We start from the raw sequence: 17,478 nt of genomic DNA on the forward strand, positions 1-17,478 counted from the left end.
ACCTGCGTTTGGACGCTCTTTTAGGCCGATGAATCTTTTGACTTAGTGGGAACTCTCTGTACTCTTAATCCGATCAATCTCATCAAAATCAATAATCAATAACGAACATAAGCAACCCCTTGAACGACATAACACTTTACAATTAATCCAGAATACATTTCGGCGAACCCTGACCTTTCAGTCAGGAATAACCACACCAGTTTATTGCAAAGTTAGTGAATTTATTTCCCTATATTAACAAAGCTAGCACAATATAAATGTGTCTCAACACCAAATGATAAACATATATGAACATTAATAACTGTCCATAACGTCGAAACAAGTGCAATCTATGAAGCATTTGAATCACAAGGCATTCGATAATGGAAATGCAAATCACTAATACGATAATCTGTAATGAACTAATGGCATACATTTAGTCAGCATAACAAGATCTCAAATTGCATCGTGCGACATATGGAATCCTCGTCTAACCTCAAATTAGCATCGGCATGTGGGACTTCATGCAAAAACAATTTAGCAACATTAATTTAGAAAAACTCTTAACTAGGGCTCTTACCAAAATCAGCAGTTGGTTACCTAAAAGGAACACAATGCAATTTTACAATTTCCTTTCATATTTACCAATTACGATCAGCATACAAGGAAGTCTTCGTCTCACAGGTACCGTTCTTCGGTCATCATGGGTACCGTTTCTTGACCAGCATGGGACGGGACCAAGGGGCAGGGGTGAACGGGGCAAATGCCTCACGGCGGCAAGGTAGAACTATTACTTCATGCAAAGGGATCAAATCAAAGTTACAGTCTCTAGGGCAAGAATCGTTTAAAGTCTCTTTCTCTCGATTAGAGAAAGAATCAAAGTCTCTCAAATTGGCGTCGCAGCAAAGTGGGCCATAATAGCTACGAAGTCAAAATAGCGTAGTGTCCGGGTAATGGCCGATAATAGCTACCTTCTTCTCGTGCACCTGGTTTTTATAGACAACAGTTCAAGTCCTGTAGGGTCTCCATTGGAGGGTTCATAGGTTAGCTTCGAATTGACCAATCAAAAACGACAGTTCTCAAGCTTTTACTTAAGCATACATTATCCTTGGAGATGGGTACGCAAGTTGCAACATTGTCTCCCAATTAGCTTACTTTCAGAGCCTCCATTGTCCGCACCTGCAAGTCGACCTTGAATTAAAGAGAAAATATGCCAGGCTGGCACTAACTTTAAGATAAGCATGTGAACAGTTTCTGTGGAAAAGTACAGCTTCAAGCAAAAATACACGTTTATTAGCACAGTGGAAAAATACGAGCATCTAAACTGTGAGACCGGGCAACTAGGCCAAAGCCTCCGCTAAAGTAATGCTAAGCTAAAATATTTCAAACAAGCAAATCGTAGCACACGTTTATGATTATGTCGGATTAGTGCAATTCTAATTCACCACGTTATATAAAGCACGCGTATAAATGATGGCAAACTACTCTGAGGGCACATTTTGTCCCTGTACAATCTTTATTAGTTAGATTAAAGTCACACATGATTATTTCAGCACTACGTTTAAGCGTTAATAAATCAAAACCTTCATTTTCTGCTTCATCACCATCGGACAGAAGACAGGCTTCGGGGTAGGCACGAACCTGTAATTTGAGCTGCATGCCAGCTATGCAGTGAAGACCAAATATCCAATGTGGTCCACCGGAGGCAGGTAGGCTCTGCAGACGTCCAAACGCCTAATATGAGACAGGCCAGGACCAGATGTTGCTGTAGCCGGGCACGATGCTACTGCTGGGACTGGTGTAGGCGGCTCACTGTGAGCTAGGCAGGCTGATCACCGGGCCCGTGGCCAAAGACCCTCGTCACCAATGTAGAAGCCTTGTCAAAAGGCCCAGAAACAACACTGCATCAAAACATATAATTAAAGAAGACACACACCATGATCTGTACTCGGGTGGAAAAACTTGTGCAGTCTGTCCCCCAATTATTTATAGCCTTTGGCCAAGCCTGTCCAGAGGATGTGGTTAGCGCGCATCAGGGATCAGCTGATGACAACACGTCATGCTGTCAAGAATCATGCAACCTTTTTACAAGCTCCAATCCAGGGCACGAACAAGGTGAGTCAGCTGTGGGCTCCGAGATCCAAAAATCACCAAACTGTAATAACATTTTCTTGAAAACCGAAGTTGCAAAGTGATAATCTCCAAATGAAACAATGCTCAGCAGCCAAGGAACAAATGGCAAGTTCTTTAAGTATAATGGACGGAGTCCACAACAAGCGTGACCTGGACTTTGGAAAGTCAGGGGAAAACTGACCCAGCCGATGCCTCAGTCCTCGCAGGTAAGTTTACATACTCAAATCTTAATGTACAGCATGCATGGTACCCCAATACAACTTTGAAATGAAACAGATTCCAATAAGGAATGTTCACTGAAAGACTTCCAGGTGCAGAGGCCTGACAGAGCGCAAGAGTAAAACTAACTGCGAGGATGTATACAGCATATACACAGCACGCGGCAATCTCGTTGGAAATACCACAGCTCAACCGCTTCCTACTACATCCCCGCACACCTCAGGAGCGTGAAATCCCACACGGGGGCGGGGCACTACGGCCCCTCGGAAGACGTTGGCCGCAGGGCGGGGAGAGGCCACATGACCCTGTGAACGCCACGTCATTGGGAGACAAGAGGGCGGGGCGTGAGAATCCCGGAAGGGAAGGGAACGTGGAAAGAGGCTCCAAGAGGTAAGTTAAGAGGGGGAGGTGGAAGTGGTTCGGGACCACTTTTCATTGCTGCGATATCTGTTGTAAAAGAGTGCAGTTCCATTAATCAAACCTGGGGATCGTGCACAGGGATCTGTTTTACATTAAAGTGTTGAGGAGCTTTACTCGTATGTTAGTCCAAAACGATGTGAGCGCAAAATAGTCATGCAGTTACATTTTTTTTTTTGCTTTTGTGATGCCACAGTTGTTGTTATTACAGTATTCAGTAGTACATGATTTGAAACCTGCTAGAAATAATCGGGCGTACCTAGTTTAAAAATGTGGCAATGTGTGTGCCATAACCTGCTCCATGTTAAATGTATCGCCTGGCATATATGTGCTATGACAGTGCTTTAGCCTTTATGTGCATTTTTACAACGGTAAAGTTTTTACATGTGATCTATTTTCAAAGCGTCTGATGCTAGCGTGCGTTGTGGGACGCTTTTAGCTGCCCTTTTTTTAAAGCAGGTGAACAAGAACTTTTCGTTGCGTTCAAGTAACTTGTAGTTTCGAATTTATTATGAAAATTGCAAAGCTTGAAATACCAGTATGCAAAGAAAACAGTGTGACTGTGTGCAGTACCCACGCAGGAACATGAGCAGTTGAAATCTCTAAAGTTATTCCTTGTCGGATACCTCCCTCCCTTATTCTTACGTGCATTGATTTCTTCGGAACATTTTTCAAGTAAAAGATACAGCATGATCGGTTATGGGAAACTACAACTTGCTCAATACTTGGTGTACATTAACTAAAGCCCTTTCCTCTCGCATGCTAATGCTGGCATGTTTGGCTTTATTTTCAAAAATTCAGAATTATGAGTTTCAGATGAGAAATAAGATGTGGCATCTGTTTTTATGATCACACAGGGCAAATTAAGTTCTTTATACATACATTGGATGTTTAAACACTGAATACTCATTGAAAACCAGATCTCAGTCTATAGTTTTAGGGTCGAGCTTGCAAGCGCTCTGGCCCCTGTTGTAATATCTCTGTGGGCTTTTAACCACACCCATTACTTTCAATGGTTCGTGGGCTTGCTTTTTTAAAAGCGTGCTTTATTTCATTTGTGAAAGTCATGCCTTTTCTGGTGTTTAGCCCACCTTAAGCGCACCAGCCAACTACTGAAAGCATACGAGGCTCCATGTTTTCCGCATGGTTTCTGTACTCCTTTTTATTTTTATTTCCTAAACAGCACAATTTCGCTGGGCAGTAGTCGAGCGCTTTGCATGACATCCACCCTGTTTCATAGATAATTCCATAACTGCTGATACGTTTGACTGCAAGCGAACTTCTGTTTCCTTTTGTGTGCTCCTTCACGCCGATGGCATGGCGCTTTTAAATAGTCTTGCTTATGTAAAACTGTATTATTTTTCATTTTCAATTTATGTGGCAAGAAAAGTCCAGTTAGGGCTTTACAACGCTAATAGCTCTAAGTTGAACAAATGCGAGACCCATTGCATTTGAAATGCTTGTTTATAGATGTAATCTCAAAGACAGTTCATTCAGTCGTCTTATTGCTCATTGCATATTGCTTTTTATTTAAATGAGTGAGCTAAATAAATTAAACGTTGGCGATATTTTAAAAATGTTTCATGTGTGCTTTCTTTGGCTAAGTATTTAAATATTTTGGCAACGGAAATGTAAGGAAAATAGACAGTAGTTTTAAATGGAAAAGAAACACCCACAGCGCACAATTAAAGGTTCTGTCAAACGTGATGGAAGTGGTTTGAACATTTATAGTTGGATACTCACTTTCAAAGCACAAATTACAGTGTTCTTGCATAAAGTAGAAAGCATTAATAAAGGCAATAGTTCTGTCTGTAATATGCTAACATGTGCAAACACTGGCCTGTACAAATCCCCACTAACGTTTCTGTCATGTTTCTGTGCATTCTGCGTTTTCATGCTTTTCCTATGCACCCTCATTTGTATTCCCTAAGCTTGGGTTTTGAGAAGTACCAGAACCAAAAGTTTGGGAGGGGGTGTTTAAAAAACAAAGGAGCATAGGAAACATTAGGATGCACACAGGGATGTAACAGTGGTGCAGCCTATACACCTGTACAATGCACCGGGGCCCAGAGGTCAGAGGGAACCCAATTCCGAAAGCACTTTGAGCCCTCAGAAGGCACCTAAATTCCCATGCTGGAGTTTCGACTTTACATTTTGTTTTCATCCTGTTACATTTGCTGTGCGTGGAAAGACAGGGGTCAAATGTCGGTCTAATACTCTGACAAATTGTTCCTTATTTTTTTAACATGGTGTCTGGTGTTTTCTTTTGCTTACTGCAAAGTGTAAGGATTTTGTGAAATGAGCTATATGAAAATCTTGCTGCTGTGGAAGAAAGAGATAAGAGATGCTGTTTTTTTTCGGGCACCCAACAACATTTAAATACCTGTAAATGAACTGTAGAAATATTTCAAAATAAATATGAAAGTACAAATGTAGCCCTTTTTTAAAATTTTAAAGTATGCTGAAACAAAGATTTTAGCAGGGCCAAAATAAATCAAGACACTTTACTTGGTGATGGCCAAATTACGAACATTCACTGATACTTTTATCAGTAAAATTGTATGTATGTGCAAATTTTGTAGTCATTTCCTGTAATCATTGTCCTACATGGAAATTGCTTGAGGGCATTCGCTTGGATATAATGTCTGTTATCTTGAGAGTGTGTAGTATGCTTTAATGTCTAGTGTATCCATTTTGGACCTGTAATGAGGGGTTGGAAGCATGAATTACACCAATATCTTTGAATGGATGTTTGATAATAATGATAAACGGAAGAGGAGTATTGGCAGCAGGGTTGGAGATCATACCCTGCACTTCATGAGTAATCGGGTAACAGTGATTAAGGTTTTACCAGTACTACGCAATTCACTCCTTATCAGGTTCTCAGTCCATCTCAGGTTCCCAATCCTCAGCCATATAATTGAAAAAATGATGTACATATCTATTTTGGATGTACTTTCAGAACCAATCCCTTAAACGACACAGACATAGTAGCTCGTACTACTGGCGCCTTGAAGTTTGCTTATGAGGAACACCACCTACAGCGTGTTCTTTACAACAAATACTTGATTAACTGTTATGGACTTCAAAAAAATAACTTACCATTTGAACTTCAAAATGTACAAGCCTGTGTATACAGATGCCTGGCAGCTTTAAAGTGGAGTATGCAAAGTATGAGATAGTTTGAGACAGCACTGACGAGAAACACAGGTTCTTGTTCTTTCGCTTTTCAGCCTGAGAAAGGTTTTAACCTAATATCATAAACTAGATTTCCTTGTAAAATACTGCAGAATTTAACATGACTGTAGAAGATTGAATGATAGTTTTAAGTTGAGCCTCACTGATTCCAGTGGCTAGTTAGTATAATGTAGATTTTCCTAGTTTTAATGACGGAAAGTCTTAATTTTTAAAGACACGGAGGCAAGTATTATGCGTTTCTTTTCTTGCTTTAATTAAACAGCAGCAAGTGAAGAAAACTACAAATCCCAGAAGCGAAGAGAAAAAAGAGCCAATGGGAAACAAGTTATAGTACATTTACAACAACCAATCAACACAAATGTATGCTATTATGACGTAACTTGACTGCGAACAGCCCTCTTTTCTTGCGCTTAAGAATCAGCTAGTACGAAATAAAGGAAAAATAGAAGCCAAAATAAGAACTGCCATAATAAAGGATAACAAGTCCGAACAAAAGTTCATAAGACCAGGAAACTGTAGATGAAGAGAAGCACACTGATGGTCCGCCAAACCAAGGAGTGGAGAAGGAGAAAGGCAAGACGTTGGAGGAGCATCCAAACCATGAGGCGAAGTTTTAGGTGGCAGGTTGAACAGACGATGTTGACACTGAAGGGATGGGAGGAAAAGAAAAACAGACAATAGTTACTAACGTAAGAGGTGGGATAATACTCACCTCCGTGTCTTTAATAAAATTAAGACTTTCCGTCATTAAAACTAGGAAAATCTACATTTTATGACAAGACCGGAGGCTCCTATTATGCTTGTTCAAAGCAAATTAATGACATTCATAGAAACATTATCAACAGGTTTACAATAAAAAATTCTAAACACATTATCATTAGACCAATCTGCAGATCTAAGAATGTCCTCAAGGCGGGAACCCGTCCAAAAGGCTTTAGATGCCATAGCACCTCTGGAAGAGTGTGCTCCAAATCTGGAGGTGCCGATCCCTGCCATTGACATAATCCATTTAACCCAGCGGGCTAAAGTAGCTGAGGACACAGGCTTACAAGGCCTCCTGAAGGAAATAAGGAGTTGGGGAGTTGAGGACGTTCTTAGATGAGCAGTCATCTGCTCGTAAATTTTCAAACATTGTGCGACACATAGTTTGGGGTGATTTGGAAAATATGGGTAAAAAACATATTGTAAATTTGTTTTTGTTCTACGAGACACAGTAAATAACACACCAGAAGAAGTAAACTGTCTAGAGGAAATATCTAAGGCTTTGACATCGGAAAGATGTTTAATAGAAATAAGACACATTAGCATAGTGAGTTTTGCTGATAACATCTTCAAAGTAAGGGAAGAATTGTCGGGCCATGAGAGAAAGAAATTTAAAACTACATTAACATCCCACAAAAATCTATATTTAGGTAACGTTGGATTAGAAAATTTTACTCCCTTTAAAAGTCGGCAAATAAGCGGGAGTTCACCCACCGGTTTTCCGTTGACGTTCTCATGTTTAGAAGAGATGGCTGATCTGTACAAATTAATAGTACGGAAGGCTTTGCCCTTGCTAGCCTCGGTGGCAAGAAAATTCACAATAAAGGTGACATCTGCTGAAAGGAAATCAATGTGTTTTCCCAGACACCAGCTGTGCTGTAAAGCCCAAGCTGACTTGTAGGCCTTTCTCGTCCCAGGAGCCCATGACTGTCTGATATATTCCGAAGCTTGTGACGAAATGAGAGGGAAAAATTGGGAATTCCCGAAATTTTCCATGCTGAAAGAGAAAGAAGGTTGTCCAAAACAAGGTTGTGAGGACGTTGTAGAGGATACAAGAGGAGATCTGGGAAAGGAGGAATGAGGAAAGGAAAATCTATGGCAAGTTCCAGAAGCGTTGGAAACCAAATCTGGGATTGCCAGAATAGAGCAATAAGAATTAAAGTGGCTTGTTGACATCGAACTTGTGCTAGCACCCTGCTGATCATAACAAAGGGGGGAAAAGCGTAAGAGAGGGACTTGGACAAATCTTGAAGAAATGCATCGGAGGCCAATGCCAAAGGATCCGGACGCCAGCTGTAAAATTGAGGAAGGTGCGAATTGAGGCGAGACGCAAACAAATCGATCGTCAAGGGGCCCCATTTGTTCTGTAGTAATTGAAAGATCGCAGGATGGAGTTTCCAGTCACTTGAGTCACAGAGATGACAAGAGTGCCAGTTGGCGATGGAGTTGAGGGTTCCTGGAAGATACTCTGTATGAACTGAAATTTGGTTTGCAAGGCATAATTCCCAAAAACCTTTTGCTAATTCTGCTAGTGGTTTGGATCTTGTGCCTCCTAGATGATTTATGTAGCGAACCGCAAAAATATTGTCCATCCTGAGTAGGATAGCACAACAGACTTTATTTGCCAGGCTTCTGATTGCAAAGGAGCCTGCAAGCATCTCTAAACAATTGATATGCAATCTGGACTCCTCTAACGACCATGTACCTCCAGTCGAGATTGGACCACAACGGGCCCCCAAGCATGTTAGGCTTGCATCTGACTCTAATACAAGATTTGGGGCTGATGCAAAGATAGTTCTTCCGTTCCAGGCATCTAAATGGTCTATCCACCATTGCAGTTCTGTACGAGAATCATGATCTAGAGGTATAGTGTCTGCGTACGAAACTCCTTTACATAAATGTTGAATCTTTAAATGCTGAAGGGCCCGGTAATGTAAGGGACCTGGAAATATGGCCTGTATGGAAGAGGAAAGAAGACCGACGACGCGGGTGAGGGTTCTTAGGGAAATGGAAGAGTGACGCAATACTTGAAGAATCTCCGACTTTATAGATTTTATTTTTGCGGAAGGAAGGAGCAGAGTGGCCGAAACTGAATTGATTTGGAAACCTAAGAATTCTATAATTTGGGTAGGAAGAAGAAGAGATTTTTCTTTGTTGATGATGAAACCCAAGTCTGATAGAAGAGAACAGGTTAAATTTAGGTGAGTTATAAGTGATTGAGGCGACTGGCTCATCAGGAGAATATCGTCAAGATAAATGAGAAGTCTTACGCCCTGAGGCACGCTACCACTGGTTTCATGAGCTTGGTGAAACACCATGGAGCTGATGAGAGACCGAAAGGTAGAGATGTAAAGTGAAAGAATTGGTCGAGCCACTGGAATTGGAGAAACGTCCTGTGTTCTGGGTGGATTGGGACGACCAGATAAGTGTCCTGTAAAGCCAAACGAACCATCCAGTCGTTCTGGAAAAGAGTCCTTTAGATGGAGTGGAGGATAGTTTCCATCTTGAAGTGGCAGTAGACGACAAACTGGTTGAAGAACTTGAGGTTGATAACTGGTCGCATTTTCTTGTCCTTCTTTTGAACCAAGAAAATGGAGCTGGTGAAACCGGAAGGATCTAGATGACTAACTGCTATGGCTTGTTTTTGCAAAAGGGACTGAACTTCTGAAGAAATAAGAGCGGACATATCTGTAGAGAAACGTGGAGGAGGGGGAATAAGAACTTGAACTGGGGTTGATTAGAATGCTATCATATAGCCTTGAATTGTATTTAGAACCCAAGGATCTGAGGTGATTGTCATTTTTTCCCGAATTGGTTATCAAAGACGACCGCCGACGGGGAAATGACAAAAGGATGGATTTACCTGTTTGATTGGTGTTCCTGGAATTCCTGTAGCCTCTGGAGCGAAAGTCTCTGGCCCTCTGTGGATAAAACTGCGGCCTGAATTCCTGATATGATGAGTTGTAGGCGCCACGGGAGCCTTGATTGTAGTTTGTGCGGCCGGCAAAGCGGCTCCTGCCTCTGCCGGCCCTGGCAAAAACCCGCTGATTGAACATTTTCTTTAAGGACTGTTGAGCCTTGTCCATAGAGGTAAAAGTGGCTACATATTTGCCCAGCTCTTTGATAAAGGTGTCGCCAAAGAGTAAACCCTCTGTTTTAACTTGAGGTTGAATTGTTGCCAGATTAACAAGTTTGGGGTCTAATTTGAGCAAAAGTCCTTTGCGCCTTTCCTGTGAAAGAGCAGCATTAGCATTCCCGAGAAGGCAGACAGTCCTCTGGACCCATAAGGAACGTTCTTCGGGATCAATAAAAGAGCCATCGATTCTGGCGGACTCAGCAATATCGAAAATACGGGTGAGTGGGCCAATGACATCTAACAGTTTATCCTGGCAGGAGGACCAGACTTTATCAATTCCTTTCCGAAGATCTTTGCTGAATATGGTGAAGAATGTTAAAATGGGTTGGTCGATGGAAGGCGTCATGGAAGATTTGTGGGCAAGAGAAGTGCGTGGACACTCCGATTTGAGCTTGGCTCGTGTTTGCTTATCCAACAGACAGAATAGCTTGGCAGACACACAATCACCTACGTGAGCGGCTGGAAACCATTTAGTTAAATTGGGATGTAGAATGAAGGAGGGATCAAACATCGGTAAACCCTCGCAATATAGGAGCGGTTTGTGAGTAAAAGACTCAGAGGAGGATAATTTAGGTTTCTTTGAAATAGGACAAGAACAAAAATCATTGTGGTCAGAGGGGTCAGCATCTGAATCTGCGTCAGGCATATCATCGTCAGTGTCTGGTTTGGAAGAAATTATCAAAGGAGACAAAATGTGTTTGGTTTTAGATTTACGTTTTTGGGAAGGATTTGAAATATATGGATTTTTATTCTCCTTAGTTGGAGCCTTTTGAAGAACCGCATACTCTGCCATGGGTGAGGGAACCTCACAAATCTTTAGCGCCAATTTTTGAGTATTTTTTGACTGGGAAATAGGTGAAAGGCGCTGTCTGCATTCCCCTGCAGACTGGGCTGATATGGTCTTATTAAGCATTTTTAAAACTGAGGATTCCAGTTTCTTTGACAGTTTATTGATGGAACTGTTCACTGCCTACTGCACAGAGTTTTGAATGAACACATCAATGTCCTGTTTTATTGCAGATACTTCCTCAGGGTCAACGTGAAGCGAAGTAGAGCTGCTAGACTCCATACTGTCTAATATAATCAGGAGCAACAACAGTTAACAGAGAAAACTGGGAGTTACAAGGTTAATTTTAAGGGAAACAGAAAACCCTGCCCCTGGGCTTGTACAAAAATCATCCTACTGCCGGGAGGAATGTAGAAAATGCTTAGTTAAGAATACGAGGCGTCGGGAGGAGCCAAGATGGCGACCGAGTCGGACGCCTAACGAGGAGCTCCGACTCGGACCTGGAACAATAATCCTGCAGGGCACTCCCGCAAAAGGGAGACAGTTCCCTGGTGGTGTGCGCCCTCGTCAGATTTTCCTGCGTTGCACGAGCTGGGGCCTGCAGACACGAACGGCGGGGATATCGGTGGAAGAATATTGCGCTCACCAGGATTGCCCTGACCCCTCCCCACCCCTTCTGGGGGCTCAACACAGGGCATACACTCTGAATAGACACCTGCGCTCACCCAGGGACCGAAACGCCCAACTAGCAGCACCAAGATCCCCCCCCAACAGTTACACTCGACCCAGCACAAACCCCTACAGATAGAATAGACAAGGAGGAACCAGGAACAGGGCACAGGGGCCTCAACAAGGTATACTACGCCGAAAGGTAGATTGGAGCTCCCGGGGCGCCTAGTCGCTCTAGAAACGCACAATTTAACTGACTCCTGGTAGCGGGAAATACAGAGTAATAACAATGGCCGGGAAATCCAAGTCAGCAAAAAACCGCGCCCGGCCCGTCACCCACCAACCATCAGCAACTCCTAACCTTGCAATCACTGGAAAGTACACTCCAATCCCACTCTGTACAGTTCGAAAAAGTGCCACAGGCAATCATGGACACTAAATCCACACTAGAACTAAAAATAGACACAGTGTCACAAGATCTAAACCTACTCAGAGTGGATCATCGGAACTTGACAGAGAGGGTGAAAACTACTGAGGACACCCTGAACAAGACGAGTCCCATGGCCTCGGACAACCAGAAACAAATCCAGCGCCTGGACGCAGAGGTGAAGATCCTATGGAGGCGCGCAGAGGAAGCGGAAAGCAGATCCCGCCGCAATAATATTCGCTTCGTGGGGTTCCCCGAGCACCCACCAGAACAGAGCTCGGAACTAACCATAGAATAGTGGCTAATCAAAGAAGTACTGAGCGGGGCCCCTTCGAAGTTCTTCTCTGTCGAGCGAGCGTATAGAATCCCGGGCAGACCGCCTCTACCGGGTCAACCTCCCAGACCATTAATAGTGAGGCTACTGAATTACAGAGACCGCGATTTGATACTGCAGCAATTTCGCAGCAAAGGCCCATTCCGACAGCAGGGCTCAGTGGTCCATGCTTATCCAGACTCCACCCAAGAAGTACAGAAACAACGAAACTCCTATATGAAAGTCAAACAACGGCTCCGGGAACACAATATCAAATATGCTCTTCTTTTCCCTGCCAAATTGAGGGTGATCTCTGAAGAACGTACCCATGTGTTCACATCCCCCGAAGATGCTTGGACCTGGATGCATGCTAAAGGCATAGCACTGTCTAGTGAAGGAGCGAATGAAGAGGAGGAATGGACGCCCTCCACATCAAGAAAACGCAATAAGAGACGCCACAAGGGACAGCCCACGGAGAAGCAAGCAGCAGAGGAAAGAGCAAAAGTGCTAAAAGAAACTCCGTTACTAATGCAGTACTCCTTTGAGTCACTCAAGACGGGTCACTCGGTGGGCTCGGACTCGGAATCGGCCAGCTCGGACTCCACAATTACAGATGCGCTCCGGGGCCTGGAGGTTACCCCTAGAACTGCAGATGATCTGTAAACGAAAATAGCACACCGGATTCCTCAGCCCCGATAGGGCAGCGAGCAACTGGGATACAGAAGAAACCGCAACAAGAATTGAATCGCCAGCCGCGCTGGCTATAAAGAGTATCTTTTGAACGATTAATCCTTGACCGCTGTGTTTGCTGATTAATAACTGCGGGCAAGCAAAAGGGGGGGTGATCAACATTATACAACACAATATATCGGGAGTGCCCACACTCATATATACACACTCCCTCAGACCAGGTCTGAGGAAGGATGCGTGCTCCACACAAGGGCCACATCTGATATTAATACGGCTCCCCCACAGGTATCCGAACGGATACAGATCTCACCACATAGTAGTACATGGGGAGTTTCACTAAGTGTTAGTAGTTGGTTTAGGGAAGTAGTTAGAACGAGGGGAGGGATTTGGGGAGTTAAAGGGTTTGGTATAGGTCAACTCAGAGAGCCGGATACACCATTGTGGATGTCAGACTTAAATACATACCCAGTGGAACGGGGGGAGTCCAGAAGGAAGCTGCACACTGGGATGTGCAGGATGCAGTCGCACCATACAGTGACACATGTCTGGGCACACGACTTCACATGCACACCAATATGAAATAATTACGTGGAATGTGAGGGGCAAGGGCACACCGGGCAAAAGGGCGCCGGTGCACGTGCGTCTCAGACGCCAGAGAGTTCACGTAGCTATCCTACAAGAAACACACTTACTGGAACCTGAGCTGCAGGAAATCCGTGGGAAATGGGGCGGGCAGATAACAGGCACAGCCTACTCAGCGTTTGCTATGGGGGTTCTAATTTGGATAGCAGGAGGCGTCCCGTTCACACGAAACTCATATAAAGTGGACCCAGGTGGCAGATATGTAATAGTGGAGGGACAATTAGACGGGAGGCACCTAGTGCTCATAGGGATTTACGCCCCCAACAATGCACTGGCGGGCTTTCTGGAAACACTCACCCCAGCACTACTAGTAAACCCTGCAGCCCCGGCCATATGGGGAGGTGATTTTAGTGGCTTACCGAATGCAGCACTAGATAGATCAACCCCACCCAAGAAAGGTACAACAAATAGAAGCGCTAAGAGCCCCTTACAGATATGGGCGGATGATATGAGACTCTATGACGTATGGCGCATGAAACACCTCCAACATAGAGAATACTCATTCTACTCCATACCCCACGGAGTGTATACTAGAATAGACATAATCTGAGGCTCCGCAGATATATGCGCAATGTCGAGCGAGTCAGAGTACCTGGCTAAGACATTATCAGACCACTCGCCGCTCAAAATGATACTAAAATGGGGCGGAACTCGATCAGTGATCCCCACATGGCGATTACAGCCAGAAGCACTCCAAGATCAGGCATATGCAGAGGGACTGGGCTCGGCACTGAGGCAATATTGGGAAACCAACATAAACTCCGCGAGCACAAGGGCAGCAGAGTGGGAGGCACATAAAGTGGTGATCAGGGGTTACTGTATGTCGTCCACTTGGGGAGTTAGGCGCACTCTACACTCGGAGATCAGTAACCTAGAGAAGGAATTGAGAGCGCTGGAAACAGCGGTGGCACAACAGGAGGCACCCTACACCGTATTGCAAGAAGCGCGCTAACAATATAAACAAGCAGATACTCGCCTCCGTAGGCATGACCACAAATATTACCTGATGCGACAGTAGTCGGAAGGAGACAGGTCAGGCAGGTTGCTGGCATGGCTCCTAAAGGGAGACCGACAACAACCTCCAATAGGGGCCATACGACTAGATAACGGAGAGATGGCCTCCACACAACAGGAGATAAACGGGGCATTCAGGGAATATTACGCAAACCTTTACGGCAAGAGAATGGCCTGTACGCCTACACAGCTCACCACATTTCTGGCAGCATCCCAATTGGCACAATTGTCTCAGGGAGACGCTGAGAAATTGGAGGCCCCGTTGAGTGTAGAGGAGTTAAACGTAGCAATAGCACAGATTCCCAGGAATAAGGCACCGGGAATAGATGGCCTCCCACTAGAATACTACACGAAATACTCAAATTATTTAAAGCCTCACCTGCTGAAAGTGTTCGAGGAAGCCTGGAACCACAAGGCGCTGCCCCCCTCACAAAGAGAAGCCATGATAGCTGTCCTACCCAAACAGGGACGGGACCCTATGGACGTTAAATCCTATAGACCACTATCACTATTAAACACTGACTGTAAAATCCTGGGCAAAGTATTGGCTAACAGGCTAGCGCCTGTTATTCACACCTTAATACATGACGACCAAAACGGCTTCATCCCCAGGCTAAATATCCGCAGATTACTGTGAGTGATGGGGGGCACTCCACCGGGGGCGCTCGAAGAAATGGTGCTCGCACTAGACATTGAGAAGGCATTCGACACGCTGGGGTTGCGACTTTTTTTCCGACACAATGCGGAAATTGGGAATAGGTCCTAAATATATACAATGGGTGCAGAAACTATACTCCAGACCACAAGCACGCGTGAGAACGGGGAGAGTAGTATCTGACAGCATCCCGATTGCCAGAGGCACTAGACAGGGGTGCCCCCTGTCCCCCTTGCTGTTCGCAATAGCGATGTAACCACTGGCGACCCAAATGTGGATGATGGAGAACAGCTGGGGCATACTCAGGAAAGGGGCGAAACATATAATATCTCTATATGCCGCCGACGCCTTAATATACTTGCAGAAGGGAACCGAGACGATTCCGCTGGTAATTTCACTTTTGACTGAATTCGGGGGTTATCTGGTCTGGTAGTGAACTGGGGAAAATCGTGCGTGTTCCCCTTGTCTCCATGGCCGCTGCTAAATAGAAGTACATCCCAGACCGGGCAATTGAAATGGTGTTTTGACTCATTCAAATACCTGGGGGTACAAATATATCACAGCTCAGAGGACCTCAGAGATGGAAACTTGGTGAGAGCTCTAGCCTCTATAAAAGGGTCACTGCGTTTCTGGTGTAAACTCCCGCTATCACCGATGGGCAGAGTGGCGATAGCAAACATGCTGATACTACCTAGGCTACTATATTATTTTGCGGCTCTGCCGCTTTTGATCCCTGGGAGTTTCTTCCGGGACCTGAATGGAGCCCTGTTGCAACTCATATGGGCGGGAGGCAGAGCGCGCGTCACACTGACCACACTGCAGCGCCCAGTGTCTGAGGGCGGTGTGGGCGCCCCCAACTTTGAACGCTACTACACGGCTGCGCAGCTACAGTGGATACTGAGCTGGATACATAGGCCCACACTGGCGGAATCGGAACAGGTACTGACGCACTTGTGCGGCACACCCTTGGTAGCCTGGCTGGCCACCAGGACTCCGAGGGATGTGTCCGATAAACCACTCATGCTAGTGGCACATGCATGCTGGAAGAGATATATTCAAAACGGCCGTAGCGCGCTCCCCTATTCGCCCCTCATACAGCTGGGCGTAATTCCTGGCTGGGAAAGAGGAGAAAGAAAACGTTCATTGGCGGCTTGGACGGAGGCGGGCAAATAGACGATAGGTGACTGCTTTGAAGAAGGGAAATTAATGTCCTTCGAACAGATACAGGATCTCTCTTCCATAAATCCTGGTCAGTTCATGACATATTATGCCATATGCCACTCCATCAAGAAGTTGTGGCTAGCAGGGAATCAAGAACCTGCGACCTCCTCAGCATTACACCACATGCTACAATATGACAGCCAGTCGAAAGTCGTGTCGAACCTATACAAAACGCTGAACAAATACCCCGCACCCAACCTAGAAAATACTCGGAGAAGGTGGAACGCAGTCCTCCCAACCCCGATTTCACAGGAGGAACGCGCTTCACCACACGAAAGGGGTATCGAGAAACCCCAGGTTTCGCTATACGCAATTTAACTATACACATCAAGCGTATCTCTCACCAGCCAGGGATAAACATACGCTTCCCAGCTCGGACCCAACCTGCCCAAGATGCCAGGCTCCGCTAGCACACTTTTATCTTATGATGTGGGAATGTGCACAGGTGCACAGGAAATGGAGTGGGATAACAGAGAAGGTATCGGAGCTAACTGGGTTGGTGCTAACAGCAGACCCTAAATCATGCTTGCTGGGCCTGAGACAGAGAGACAAGAAACATAAGCATTTACATAAATTCACAGACCTAGCATACGTAATGTATAAAAGACTGATAGCAATGAACTGGAAATCGGCCTCTGCTCCAGACCTGAAAACTTGGCACAACATGACACTGAGATGGGCCAGCGCAGAATTGATGGTGCTGTGGAAATCGGCTGGGGAGGGTCAACAGCACACAGGCAGCGAGGTCTGGGAAACCCTAATAAATAGATTGGAAGCCAAAAGTGACGAGAAACCACCATGAACCGGAACAAACGGTGACCCTGGAGCGGCGTTTATTCACCTAACAGACCCTTACACCACAAATAGGTCTGGTGAGTCAGACGCGTTGACCAGGGGTCACCGCCTTGCCCACCTCCTTCACCAGAAAATATCCACAGCGAGGCCCGGTGCGGGACTAGGGCCCCACACAGGAACACAAGACCTCGGAACCCACACACTACTGATTGTCATTTAACTGGGCCTCCCCCCCTCCATAACAATCCACTAGCCACGACAATTAACACCACTAACCCGGGACACATCAGCTCATTAAACACACATGGTAAGAGTGAACATGCAGGAACTACGCGAGGGAAAGCGCGCGGGGAAAATATAAACGGGGGAAATACATATGCGGCAGCTTGCCGTCTAATATAAAAAGACGGTACAATACAGG

At 45.0% G+C, this 17,478-nt stretch overlaps 1 protein-coding gene across 1 annotated transcript in view; it reads left to right on the forward strand.

Annotated features, from left to right (window-relative positions):
• Positions 1-2,661: 2,661 nt before the first annotated feature.
• The window catches only part of CCDC125 (coiled-coil domain containing 125), a 262,752-nt gene continuing 247,935 nt past the window's right edge, over positions 2,662-17,478 (forward strand). Inside the window, exon 1 of the mRNA XM_069224454.1 lies at positions 2,662-2,721. The gene's annotated coding sequence lies outside the window, so the exon portion shown is untranslated. The remainder of the gene's footprint in view (positions 2,722-17,478) is intronic.

The sequence above is a fragment of the Pleurodeles waltl genome, chromosome 1_1 (assembly GCF_031143425.1).
Source record: "Pleurodeles waltl isolate 20211129_DDA chromosome 1_1, aPleWal1.hap1.20221129, whole genome shotgun sequence".
In the NCBI taxonomy this organism is placed as follows: domain Eukaryota; kingdom Metazoa; phylum Chordata; class Amphibia; order Caudata; family Salamandridae; genus Pleurodeles; species Pleurodeles waltl.